The sequence below is a fragment of the Miniopterus schreibersii genome, assembly GCF_964146895.1.
Source record: "Miniopterus schreibersii genome assembly, chromosome: 3".
Classification (NCBI taxonomy): Eukaryota; Metazoa; Chordata; class Mammalia; order Chiroptera; family Miniopteridae; genus Miniopterus; species Miniopterus schreibersii.
In genome coordinates this window covers 96,705,441-96,719,906 of record NC_138103.1, presented here as the reverse complement: position 1 = coordinate 96,719,906, position 14,466 = coordinate 96,705,441, and the positions used below count along the sequence as shown (strand labels likewise).

Below are 14,466 nucleotides of genomic sequence, written 5' to 3'. Positions count from 1 at the left end.
AAGTATCCCACAAGTGCAGTGGGGTTAGTTCTCTCCCTGTGTGGTCCTAAAATGAGGAAGGAGCATGATCCAGGAAGCAAGAGAAGACAGTGAGAGGAGCCTTGAGAGCCTTCGGAAACCTCGGCCACCCACAAATGGCCCTAGGACAAGCTTGAGGACATAGTGCTCAAGTTATTTCTCTTCCTCGCTTCTCTGAGGTCTGGCTAAGGAGTCTAAGATTACTGGTTCTCAAATATGTTTTCAAGCGAGCAGGGTGCAGAATTGGAAAAGATCCACAACGTAGGCCTGGTAAATTCCAAGACATCCAGCCAACCAGGCAGTTTTCAGGGGCAGCAGGTTACTGTTTCTCTCTCCCTCTACGCTGAGGGTGTAAATGTTAGAGAGAGGCAACTGCCCAGGCGAACAGACCCGCGTCTGGTTGCTTTCCAGGGAGTCCCAGCATGGGCACTACACCTCTATTCCTGTTCGCAACCTTTCCCCTCAGAGCTCTTAGACACACACGTGGCCGGTCAGCACATTTACACTCCTTTTCACACGGAGGCAAGGGGAAGGCAAATAAGAGCCCTTGCACTACACAGTCATTCCAGAGCTCCATCCATCACTGTGGCAACAAGTCACCAGCACAGCCAATGGGGGCTCTGTGAGTAGCCTGACTTAGGCAAAGGGTACTTAAGGCTCAATTACCCTAAGACTGGTTATTAATCAAATACTACAGGGATTCCAACACATGGAATGAAGAAACAGAATTCAAAGTCAAAGGTGGGTGGGCCTTTTCTGTTTATTAACATTTATTGTGTGTGTTTAGCTAACCTTCATAAACTTTGCAGCTAATGCGGCTCCGCACTTTGTCCTGTCATGAAATGCATCTTATAGCAGAGAGCTGGCCACCTGCCAACCCAAACAATCCCCGAGACAGTGGGAGGCTGGGGAGCAAGCGGAGCTGCCACGCTGCTAACTTGTCAAACATACATACCGGCTTTACTTAACAACAATGGGACACGTGCCTGCTAGGAGCCCAAGGAACAATCAGAAGACAGATGAGCTACAGCTACTTGAAAGAGTGCATTAACTCCATCATCCACCCACCCAACTTCCTCCATCCTGTTCTTGAAAAGGTGGCTGGGGCTTGACACACTCAGACCCACAGACTTCCTGAGCCATGTGGCAAATGAAGAGAACAGTCTGAATCAGAGGACCAGAGAGGAATGTCAGGAGAGGTCTCTGAAGACCAAAGCAAAAGCCTTCACATTATACCATGAGTTTCAAATAGCAACAGACTACTGTTGTGCAAAGAAGTAGATTCTGAAATTAGTCTGCACGTGTTAGCACACTGATAAAGCATTTCATCAATTTAATCTAGTTCATCTTACCAAAACATGTGGGACCACTCATGCTTCCCCTAGCTGCCTAAGCTAAACTTCATTGTAGCATAAAATTAGATTTTGTCTTTTAAACCAAAGCCTAATTTCGTTTTAGCGCTCTAAGTTGGCAGTGCAGAATAGTCCCAACCTATCCCAAAAGCACTTGGCTCTAGCAGCCGCCATGAAGAGATGATACCCGGAGCTGGACATCATAAGCAAGATGACAAGGGGGAGCTATAAGACTTTAATGCACTCAACACAGAGGCCTTTCTTCTCTGCAGAGACCAAAGGAAAAGAGGAGTGGGCTGGGGAAGAAGAGAGCACTGTGTGCAAGTGGCAGTGTCAAAATTCCCAAACAGGAATGCAGGAATTACCCCAGAGCATAAGTGAAAGGCTGCAAAAACTTCCAAATAATTTACTTCTGTGGGCTTGGGGTTTACTTTAAGTAAAATTATGAAAGCAAAAAGGAGAGGAAAGGAAACCAATGAGAGAAATACATTTATATTTTAGGACATGGTGGGAAGGGAAATATTAGATACCAGAAACTTTATGTTACTTAAAGTAATTGAATCCTCATAATGCTACAAAATTAATAAACTTATTTACATTTCACAAGAAAAGAAACTGAGGTTTGCAGGAGGGTGGGCTTTCCCAAGGTCATAGCCTTGTACACAGAGCAGCTGGGAGAGGCGGCAGGTTCTTCCAAGTCCAGTGCTAGTTCTCTTATACGACCTAATTATGCAGAGTCTATCTTTAGAAGATGGGGAGGAAGGGATGTCGGAGGTATTATATCATTTCCAAGCTGACCTAACCCAGAAGTAGAAACCATAGCAAGTTTATACTAAAAAGCAGATGGTATTACTAAAGTCATAAAGGAAAAAGCCCACTACTGCCCAGCTCACAAATGTTACTATAAAAGAAATCGATGCCTGCGTAGCATCTCCGGCGTCTGCAATGCACATATCCAAACACCACCCTGTTCCATTGCATGTGCTAAAGGGAGCCTGGAGCCCTCACAATTTTGTATTGGCAACGTGACTGGGATGAAACTCTGCTTCCTGACCCTTCCCAGCCGCTGACCCGCACTGCAAACCAACTGCATCTGGTGCTTCCTGCTTTGTGTCAGCAAGTCCAAGAGTGGATAGGCTCACTTGGTGATCCCCTGTGAGAACAGGCATTTTTCAGAATTTTCAGATGAAAAACCTGGCACCTGTCATGGGGGGACTGTCGCACCGTCTTGCAGCCCTGGACAGAGACGGCCTCATGGGCACAGACACCCTCGTAACTATCCAATGCCCTGGAGCGGTCGTGCGCGTGTGTGTTGATCCCCAGGGCTAAGAACACAGATCACCATGTGAGTCCAAACCAAACAGAAAGTCAGATGAAAAGGGAGAAGTACTGGAGAAGGTCCTGTCTTCAGGTTTTCATAAGTTTTCTTTCACAGAGGAAGAGAACCTGCTTTCCACATTCCAGTCTTGGGCTGGGGAGGTGGGAGAGTGAGATGGGGATTCTTTAAACCTGCCCAGGCTTTGTCCTGTCTCCCCAAAGCCTCACATAGGCTCATCCCTCACAGGTTCAGGAAACAAACCAGTGAGGAAGCTTCAGTCTCCAATAAATAAGACTCCTCAGCACCCAGCTGGTCCCCAGGAAGACGGCCGTCGGATGGAAGAGATTAAAGACAGACACTCTCTGCTCTGTTCTGCTCTCTACGTGAGCTTGCACCTATCCTGTCTGCCTCCCCCACCCTCCTCAAACCCCGAGGAAGTTCCATCACAGGGCCAGACCTGTGGCAACCGTAACTCTTTGCTGGGAATCTTCTCAACCTGCCCCCTCCCCTGCCCCAAATAATCTCCTGATAAACCAGATAAGCCCAATGGTGAAAAGGAACCAATACCAAAGCACTTTTATGAATGTAACGGTTGCTGCAGAAAAACCAAACAAGAAAAAGTGTGGCTCCACCCCTGCAATAAATGTCGGTACAGATGCACAGATTATGCTTTTAAAAATTGTCATCTAATTATCAAATTAAGTCCCATCAAGCCCACAGAAAATGCGCGTATTAAAATCAATTCATTTTCAGCTTACGCTCTAAAATTAAGGTAACCACAAAAGCAGCAGAAATCTGGAATCTGGTAGTTGTCCTTGGCACTAAATGAATCACATCTGTATCTGATAATAAACTTGCCTAAAGAATTTCATCACGAGAAAAAGTTCTCGGAGAAAATGAAAAGTCTCTTGGGTAAGAAAATTAAACACAATTTTCTCCATCTAATTCAAAACACTCAATTTTAATTCAGTCCAATCCTGCTATTTGAGAAGAATTTATAAAGGCAAAGAAAGCACAGGTTGTGGTTGAAGAAAATATGGTCATTATTCTTATCAATGACAGTCTGGGAGCAGGAAGCAAACCGGAGTCTGGAAGCTGGAGTCTGCAGGGTGAGTGACACAGTGGTGGGTCCCATACGGCACATGCAGAGGCCCCACACCACGGAGGTCCATGAAGCAGCACCTACTGGAAGCACGCTCCCAGTATCCCAGCAGAGCTCCCCACTGTGGGCACGAGTGGGTTGCAGGTGTACCAGATATAGAGCCCCTCAAGCCTGAGAGAGACCTGGCCAGCCTCTAGCAAGTCACTTCCAGCAAAGAGTGGCTTTATCTATTTACATCACATTATCTATTATGGGGACCAGGCTGTGGAGAAGCTCGGGCAGTACTACCTAAGGCACCTCTCTCATTCAAATCCACGGCCCCAGGCCCCTTTCGCCTTCTTCATCATCGACAGTTAGAGATGGGCATAAAGACAATAACCACAAATTCTTTGTTTACAGGAACATACAAAGCATAAATGGCTAAAACTATTAAATCCCCAACGACTAGATAAGAAATATATATGATCAGATCTTGGAAGTCATTAAGTATGTAAAACCACAAAAGTACAGGAAAAGCTAAATCTTCAAAGATGAGCTACACAGGAAATGTGAAGCACTATTTATCTTAATAGAGTATAGGAAAAGATGTTTTACAACTCGTGCTCTTCTATTTAGCTCTTTGGGGGTCTCACAACCCCTCCTCATACAAGACACAGCATTATCTATCACTCCAAAAAAGGAAAAAACACTACCCTGGGATATGTGTTAATTATAGACCTCTCTTTTCCCCACACTATATATAATAGTGAAAGTTTGGCTAGAGTGCTGATAGAACAGCTGGAAAACTTGTTACTGAAGATCATTCATCAGATTCAGGCTGGGAGAGGAAAACTGTCACAGAAAATTCTACCAGACATACAGTCCGTCACGTGGTCTTCTCTCAGTGGGACGCCACAGTGCTGGAGTCAGGCAAGAGGGCACTAGTTATTACTGTAGGATGTGCTGACACAGTATATAAGGAACAGGGTGTCATTCTGAACACCTCGAACATCTACAGAGTCAAGTTCTCCTTTTCTGATATTCTATAGAGGAGTCAAGTATGTTTCTCCTTCAGGGTTGTATTACCTACTGTCTAATTCTTCATCCAGTTTTGCCAGTCATGGCAATTATGTCTATTTAAGGAAATATAGATAAGTTTAAATACCAATTAAAACACTAAACTCTTGTGCAGAGAAGGGGGAAAACATTTCTGTTTAACCAAAAGGGAAATGCTGACTTCTCCACTGTTCTGAAGGACTAGAAATGAAAGCTAAACAACAAACAGAAAACATTTCTTGAAATTGCTGGCACCAAGAAGTAGTAGATGCCTTTTAATATAGCGTGTTACAAGGCTGAATGACACTAGGAAATGGATAAGCTATGAAAGTGGACAAGCCCTCCTTCAGTCATCATTCATCTGCCTTCGGTGATTCACGAAGCCTGAAACCGCGTGGGATAGGCGCTTCATCACAATGTAGCTCCCAGCATGAGACACTCTCCTACAGGTGATTACAGGAAAAGACATCTCACTGTAGGCTTTGAATCTGGATTCCTACAGTAAACACCACCTCAAAGAGAATCTAAATAACTGCACCTAAATTAAGAGTCTACTGCTTTAAATAAATTTACAATGTTGTTCTTTTCAAAAAGACTGGAGATGAGAACAGAAATGAAGTGGTGAGTATAACAGAATTTGTCTTCTCTTCTAAGGAAGACTAGTGATCAGACTTTTGATAAAATATAGTGACAAATTCCAACAAATAATCTTTACTTCAAAGAGAAGTGTGTTCTACAAAGTAGGTCCAGGGCACAGATCATCTTCATCAACATTATAACAACCAAACAAATTATATTCAATAGAGTTTTAAATTACCAGTATTTTACGCATCCACCGTAAATTTCTGTTTCCTCCATGGAACTTGAAACAGCTATTTTTAGTAAGACCAAGAAAGGAGCACCTCAAGTTTTAACGAAGCAGACAAAATAAAAGTGTACTTCTTTCATCAGATCCAAAATAAAACATTTATACTCTGAAATACCAAAATATTTCTTTAAAAACCTATTAACAAAAAACAAAAACAAGAGAGGGTGACAGGGACTAGGCCATTAGAGTAGGTCCCAATAAGGACATACTAGAATAAAATAAAATAAAAGGTAAAGCAGAAATTAGGAAAGGCAGTTTCACCAAACACCCACTATGTGCCATATCCTATGCTAGGCATCAGGAACAGGATGCCCGTACCACCCGAATGGCATCAAGGAGGCTCCTATTCCAATTTGGTGGCTTAGGAACCTAGAAATGACGGAGAAGAAAGTGTTAAAGATAACAGAGTGGAGAAAATATCCCACAAGGAAATACTAAAAACGATGACAATAACAACCTAGTGTGGTTCATTTAGACAAGAGAAGAAGAAACAGTAACTTTATAACCTTCGAGGTGACCACTGTTCTCCAAGTCCATGAGGACAAGAGTAAAGGATTCAGGCTCTAAGAATGAAAGGCTAAAAGTAAAGGAAAAAGATCTGATGATGAGGGCTTTCATAAGCAGGACTGAACTCTTTAAGTAAAATCTTCTGTTAAAAGTAAGTCTAATTTTCATATAAGAGAGTTAAGCCGCAGTTCTCAGAGAGGCAAGAAGATAGTACTGAGAAACTGAGCAGAGCAGGCCTGAAGCCAGGTGGCAGCTAATTAAGTGACAGCCAGCAGCTTTGCCTGTGGCGTAGAGATGTCAGAGTAAGAGAGGAGCCTCTCACTAGGATCAGTGACGCTGTTCTATTCCCTACAATCGGACTGCCCCTGCAAACGTGCAGCAATCTTGGAAGCTCTCTCCTGGGTACACCTGCTGCAATGTGTGCTGTTTCACTGTACATTTTCCATCACTGTTGCAATCCTGGTTCTGGGTGAGAGGGAGGGAACACATTTCACCAGCCTCTCCCTCTGAATGCAGTTATAAAACCCGGACAAAAGGCATGGGGCTCTGGAAAGTAAACAGTAGTAGGTAGATTGGGGAATTATTCCAGAAGTCAAAGCATCACTAGCTGAGTTGACCATTTCCCGACTCTGGTATTCCACTGCCCCTCCCCCTGAAAATCTGTGATGAACAAAATATTAAAATTTTAAATAAAGATGAGATCAGATCAACTGATTTTTTGTTTGCCTCAGGCTTTAATACAGCATGGCACACTGCTGTTAAAATGTTATTTATCTTAATTACTGAGCTTTTGGCACCTCCTTAAATTTTGTGCTTGAACCTGACGCTAGTCCTGGCCCCGCCTCAACCTGTATCTTACTCTATTACACAAAAATTAGCTCAAATGGACCACACCTAAATGTAAAACATAAAACTTTTAGAAGAAAACAAAGAAAATCTTGTGACCTGGGTCCGTCAAGGAGTTCTTAGATACAACACCAAAAGTACATGCTATAAAAGAAAAAACTGATTAGACTTTATCAAAATTAAAATCTTTTGCTTAATAAAAGTCACTATTAAGAAAAAATTTAAAAAAAAAACAAAAACAAGCAACAAAGTGGGAGAAAATATTTGTAAATCATATGTCCAAAAAACAAAAACAAAACTTGGCATGGAGTATATATAAAGGACTCATAGAACTTAACAGTAAGAAAACACACAATCTGACTTTAAAATGGTGAAAGATTTGAATAGGTATTTTACCAAACACGACATAAAAAATGGAAAGTGAAACCTGAAGATATTCAGCATCATGAGCCATTAGGAAAATGCAGATTGTAACTTTGATGAGATACTAGGCAACATATTAAAATGTATAAAGTTCAAAATGTTTGTGAGCATGTAGCAAAAGTGGAAAATGCATATGCTGTGGGGGTGAGAATATGAAATGGTGTTGCTTCTCTGAAGACTGCTTGGCATTTTCCTATAAAATAAACATGCATTGGCCAAATGACCCAGCCAGCCTACTCTAAGGTGTTTATCCTAGAGAAATGAAAACTTACGATCATACGAAAAACAATATATGAATGCTTAGAGCAGTTCTATCCATAATCTCCAAAAACTGGAAATAATCAAATGTCCTTTAACAGGTAAACAAACTGCTAGGCACTGGAAAACTACTGATTCACACAAATGACCTGGGTGAATCTTAAGGGCATTCATTCTACAGAAAGAAGTCAATTTAAAAAGGTTACATCCTGTAGGAGTGCGCTTACAAGGGGTTCTTGAAAAAACAACTCTGTTGTGACGGGAAATAGATCAGTGAATGCCAGGGGTCAGGGTGACAGAGAACGGATCAGTGAACGCCAGGGGTTACCACTGCGGGGCAGGGGGAAGGGTGAGAGCGTGACTATAGAGGGACAGCACAGAGAAGTGTCTTGAGGGTGATAGAACTGTTCTGTATCTTGATTGTGTTGATAGTGGCTCTATGAACCTATGCATGTGTTAAAAAGCACAGAACTGTACACTTTAAAAAGAGATCAATTTTACTGCATGATTTTTAAAAAATAATAAAAAAAGAATCAGCGCTAAGCCAGCTCCTGTCATTTTTCCCTACCTAAAGCATTTTAAGACTTCATAAGGAAGATATTAACGGTTAAAGCACCAAGAAATCGATGCTTTCTTTTTTCTCTACTCTCAACGTGCCTACAGATGGGCACTCAACTGTATTCTTTAGATTCTGAAAACTCCTGGCCAGGAACATCAATCGCATGACACCTGTAGGTGCAGTGAAAACTGAGAAGTAATTTCATCAAGTCTCCCTGAAACCAGCCCCCCTTGGACATTGTGGAGCTAACTTAGCAGGGAGTCCAGCTGAGTTCCAGTTACTGTTTAAATTGAACCCTGGTATGTATGCTATTTGCTTCAGGAAATCCCAAGAAAGGGTTTAGTAATCCAAATCACGAAAGCAGCAAAAATGCAACTGTTTTTCATCGTAGCCCAATGGCATCTCTTTTTTTCAGTGATTAAGAAAATACTCGAACAGCAAGTAGTACTGACTGACCACCATGCTTCTCGACAATAAGACACTGTCCTAACAGCCATGCTGGAAATTAGCTCTGGACCCTAGGAAGGCTGGTGCTAGAGAAATAACTATGCAGCAGCTGTATCAGCAGATTTCCACTAAAACGCCACTGTTTCCTACTTACTCCCAGGTTCCCCCATCAAATATTCACACATCTCAGAAGACAAGGATACGGCCAGTGCTCACATGCCCTGCCTTCCTGTTTTCAATAGCAAATGTTCCGTGTATCTGTGATGGGTGCACTGTCTTACCACTTGGCTGTGGGAAAATACATAGTTTATTAAACATAAATATGTTCATCAGCATCTACATAGAATGTGCATTGTTTAATCTTCCCAAGAAAGTGAATTACAGTAAAATTTCATTAAGCTGATATCTCTTTATACAAAATAATACATAATTCAAAGCAGCTGCTACTCCCTGGTCAACCAGTTGCTTGACTGCTCTTTAATAAAAATCAAATAATGGAAAGGTAGTTCATTCTAAACCTATTTCTATCACCCCGTGTGCTATGCATTAAAAAGGTTCCACTGTATTTCAGAAGACAGATAAATGCCAATGTAGTCTTTCTTTCGAGTTTATTTTCAGTTGGCACTTGCACTGCTGACTGTTCAAGTTTCCTCTGTGCACCATCCCCTGTATAATCCTGACTGGGCACGGATAGCGCCTGACTCATTTCTAGAAAACTCTGAAAGAGGTGCAGTTCTGCCTGAACTGGGACTCTGTATCAGTAAGGCAGACCATTAGTCTAGTCCCAGTACGAAACAAAGAGCAGATGAGCTCAACTCCTCAGAGACAAGCTACCACGCGCATAGCTTCACCCACTTGTTTGAAGTGAATTTCCAGATTAGTTTTATCTAATTCAAATGTAAGAACAAAGATACATTCCAAAGCCAATTCTAAGGACTTCTGGAGTATTCATTAATTTGAATGACCTTTCTGTTTTACATATGTACAAATAACAGAAGATGGCTGTAGTCGGAATGGTCAGCATGTTCCTTACGCTTCTAAATGAAGATAAGTAGCTGGTTTCATGGAGGGTTAATACTTAATGGCCCTGTTCTATCCACTTACTCTTCCTCTTGAATCTCTTTGGATTTAAAATATCAATATTTTCTCCTAATAGAACACAAAAACTTTTTATGTGAAATAAAAGTGGCAATGCTTTCATTTGATATGGGATGTCATTTTACATATTAACACATATAACAATTTTCTTGGATATCAAAACTTATTAATGTATATATCATATCTGGGACTAACCTATGGGTGGTGTGATTACATATGATATTTATTTCCTTAATGATCTTTTCTACATTGTCAATTTCTTAGACTTAATATGTACTATTTTTATAATCTGAAAAATACAATTAAAATATAAAAAGCTAACCTGATAGTCCTCATTGAAATGTATATGTTAAGAATCAGATCTTATAAGGTGAGAAAAAATAATGTAAACTCAAGTTCTCTTTAGAACTTCACCTAATTAAATAAAGAAGAAAATGTAATTGATATCTTCATGGAAATTTTTGTGTTTTTTTAAATAAATCATTTTTTAACACAATATGGACCTCACTTTCTCCTCAATATATATAGTGGGCTATCTCTATCTGACATATGAGTCTTAAATAAAACAATGTCCCTCCTTTTGATACATATATAAATTGTAACTTAATTAACATAATTTTAACAATAATTATATCTTTTTCAACCAGTGCCCATAATAATATGGGGCATGGATACAGCTTGTAGCTAGTAAGTAAGTAAATAAATAAATCTGGTAGAAAAACTGCAAGTTCTCCCCATCTTTTAAGGGAAGGCCAGAGTTAATGTTAACAAAAATAGAAAAGTCACAATTTTTACTTCACTTTCTCCATTTGATGAAGATAAAAATAACTGATAAAGTTCCAGGTAGACAGATTCAGAATACTTTCTCTAACTGTAAAGTTGGCTCCTTGAGGTTTCATTTCTCACAGGAAGGGGCTATGCGGAGGACAGGTAGAAAGAAACAAATATCTATAGTTCCGTGTTCTTTTACTCTTCAGTGGTTAAAACAATTGTTCCTAAAGATAATCAAAGATTCTTTAGGTAATCACAAATGAATTTTTTTTCTCCCTTGAAAGACCTTTACTATTATATCTCTTATGTCGGCACTAGGATTCTCAATCAATTTTGAGATGCTTAAGGCAGTCTAGTTGCAAATAGAGCAAATTTCTCTTCCCTTCCCTTCGGCTGGACCAGTTGTGCTAGATGTTATACTATTTCAAAAATAAAGGCTTAGTTTTTTCCTTTTTTCCCCTCACTTTGTTCAGTCACTGTTTACAGAAACAGAGGTCCCCACCAAAGTACCTAAGCAAACTAACAAATCAGAGAAGTCAGCATCAGGAGTGACATTTCTGCTTTTTCCTTTCCACCACCTTTCTTCTCTTTGCCCAAAGAAATGCTTGCCATTGCTTTCACAGTTGCCAAAAGCAACTGAGGTAAAGGGATCACCACCTTAAGTAACACCAGGGCAAAGCCACTTTATTTCACTCTGCATGGGTTAAAGAGTATAAATGCTAATATGCTCGTACAATTGCATAAACAATGTCCCTTGAATTATATCAGTTAAAAAGGAAATTCTATTAGTCACTCTGCAATAAATTATAGTTTGATGAAAAATAATTAAGCTAATAATAGTTTATAATGTTATTCAGGTTCATTTTCTAAAAGAACTGGAATTTTGAAAAGGTTTAAAATTTTCTATGTTTCTTCTAAACAACTATTTTTTTTAAATTGATACCTCATCTTTGAATTATATTTTGTCCATCCTTTCACTCCTATGCTTTTATCACATAAAATAGGGTAATAAAAGCGTTCCACACAATATGAAAAGTCTGCCCTGTCTTACACAAAAATGACAGTGAGTGTGTAAACTCAAGATTCAAGTTCTACTCTGGAACTCATCTTAGAGGCTAATCACACTACTCAAATCACAGAGAATCAGATATATGGAGAATATGCAAGTGTTTTCCTTTAACTTGAGGAAAAACAATTGAACTACAGTGAAAACATCTAAAAATAACTGCAGCAGAATTATAAACAACATCATACAGTAAAAAGAGTAAATGTTAAACATTTGTCATGTCTCAGTGAAGAGAGTTGAAAATCTCAACACTGAACAGAGAAAAAAAATTCAGAGCCTATGACAATAGAGATAGTAAAATTATAATCAGCTTTTTTTCTATGTTTGTTTAAAAAAAAACATGGAAAGTGTAATTGTTATATTTTTAAAAGCTAGTTATCGTGAAGATGTGGGGCAGTTTTTAGTTATTGGAAAGTTAATTATATAGATTCTAATGCCCCCTGACTGAACACAATGTTTGGCTCCATATACATGTTGAGCTTAGCATTCTAGAACATAACTATCTGGGAGTTTATTTTGTTTTAGAGGAAGGTGTGAGAAGAATACAATCAATCATGCTTCACTGCAGAAAATGGACACATCTAGAACAGACCTATGGCCGCCACTGCCTGCACCTAGTGAAGCACCACTGAAGTGTCCACCCCTTATCCATTCCAAAGAATGCATTTGTTTATTTTCTTTCATTTCAAGAAGACTTAAAACTTGAGAAAAAAATCAAAGAGGCAGTTTAAAGTCTCTTTAACATACCATTCTACTATAAAAACAGAAGACAATGTTGTCTGATGTTAACAACAATAAAAAGACAAACAAATCCTAAATCAATGATTTAAAAGGCCCCAGAAGGAAAGTTGTTTGTCCCTGTTTGAAGTTTTCTCTCATCCACCTATTTGAATGGTTCCCCAAAACTGTCTTCTGGCTTTTCTAAGATAATTCAGTGCCTGGTCTACTCTAGTTACTTACTAACCCTGCTCCTTTGTTTGCTTCTGTTCATCTGCTCATTCCTTAAGTGCTCGGGTTTCCTAGGGCTCACCTTCTCTCTCCTTTACGCCCTTTCCTCTAACTCATCAGCAACCAACATTTCAACTATGAACTATAAATGCTTCTCCCAAAACTGTCTTCTTTCCCGTAAGCACCAAACTCATCGACTCATCTACCCAGAGGTCCTACGGGTACTTCAAGGTCAACATACCCCTCAACAGAACTCACTTGTTTCTTTTCTTTTCTTTTTTTAATCTCACAGAACATTGACCCAGTCTCCCAAGTTATAAACTTCAGCCTTCATATATATATAAAAGAACACTAAATATTATAAATCTAACCTTCACACAGCAAAAATTAACTGTTTTAAAACCTAGATCTGAATGTGCCATTCCTTAGCTTTAAAAAAAAAAAAAAGGCCAAAACACAGTGTCAACTTCTTGTTATGGTATCCACGGTCAGTGTGCCTTTCCATGTCTAAGTACTTCTGTCTCCTGCCTCACTCTCCAAAGTACACCTGTGCTCCACAATGTGCAGTACTCACTGGCACTCGCAAGTAGTCTTCCCTCAGTATCTGTGGGAGGGTTGGTTCCAGGGCCCCAACCCCCCGTACCAAACTCAGCGGATGCTCAAGTCCCTTTCCTAAAATGGCGTATATTATAAACCACCTCTAGATTACTTATAAAACCCAATACAATGGAAATGCTATGCAAATAGTTGTTATATGTATTGTGCAGGGATCAACTTTGTGCAATCTTTAAAAATATTTTCAATCCAAGGTCGGTTGAACCCACAGCTGCAAAACCCATGGATATGGAGGGCCGACTGTATACCATTCACTCATTCAGTAAATACTGATCAAGTACCATCTATGTGCCAGGCACTCTTCTAAACACTGAGGATGTCACAGTGAGCAAAAACAAAGTTTGTGCCCTCATGGGCTTACAACCCTGTGGCAGGAGACAGACAAAAGCAAACAAATATATAATACATGAGGTGGTGGTAAGTGCTATGGAGAAAAAGATCCATCTAGAAAAGCAGCTCGGAGCAACACAGCAAACAGCATATTCTGAACACTACAGAATCTAGCATGTCTTCAAATGCACGCTCATACCCCTACACCCCTTAATTTATTATGTTTCAATTTAAATTACAATTTCAAAGCACAACACCACGAATACACTGAAATGTACAGTCGTTGAGAGGCATAACAGAATAGCTCAATTACAATAATTTTATTTCTTGAGATTAAAGTTGATAGAATCAAGAGTGTTTTTCTTTGAGTCTAGTGTTTTAGTTGGCTCTTGGATGCACCCAAAAAAAGTATTATTAGTACTGGCACATTTCAAGTGATGTCATGAGATTAGGATCTATAAAACTTAAGTACTCATGTAGAATTAGTCTCATTGTTATTTCTATATTGTCTCTCTAACTATACTGTGGTCTCAAATTTAGGGCCTACAATTAAGACTCCAAAGTAATACTAGAACATTAGAGACAGAAGCTTTTTACTGGTGATTTAAAAACAGTTGTTCAATTGTCTGAATCATTTAAGTGCTTAATACGTCTCAAATATTTACAAAGAGCTAAAACAACTGGAGAAACCTACATAAGAGCACTGTGTAAGATATAGGATATTACTAAAGAATTTGACAATGACCCAAAGAAAATTTACACAGACATTAATTGGCCTGTTTCATACGCAGAAAATAACAATGATTTGCCTCACCGTCTAAATAATAATGCATACTTTAAAAGACTTTAAAGGAATTCAGATTTTCCTCTGAGAATCTTCACTATTATTATATTACATTATATTA

The 14,466-nt window shown here is 39.5% G+C and overlaps 1 protein-coding gene across 2 annotated transcripts in view; it reads right to left on the bottom strand.

Annotated features, from left to right (window-relative positions):
• Window positions 1–14,466, bottom strand: part of WDR70 (WD repeat domain 70) — a 173,240-nt gene that overhangs the window by 22,170 nt on the left and 136,604 nt on the right. The window lies entirely within an intron of this gene.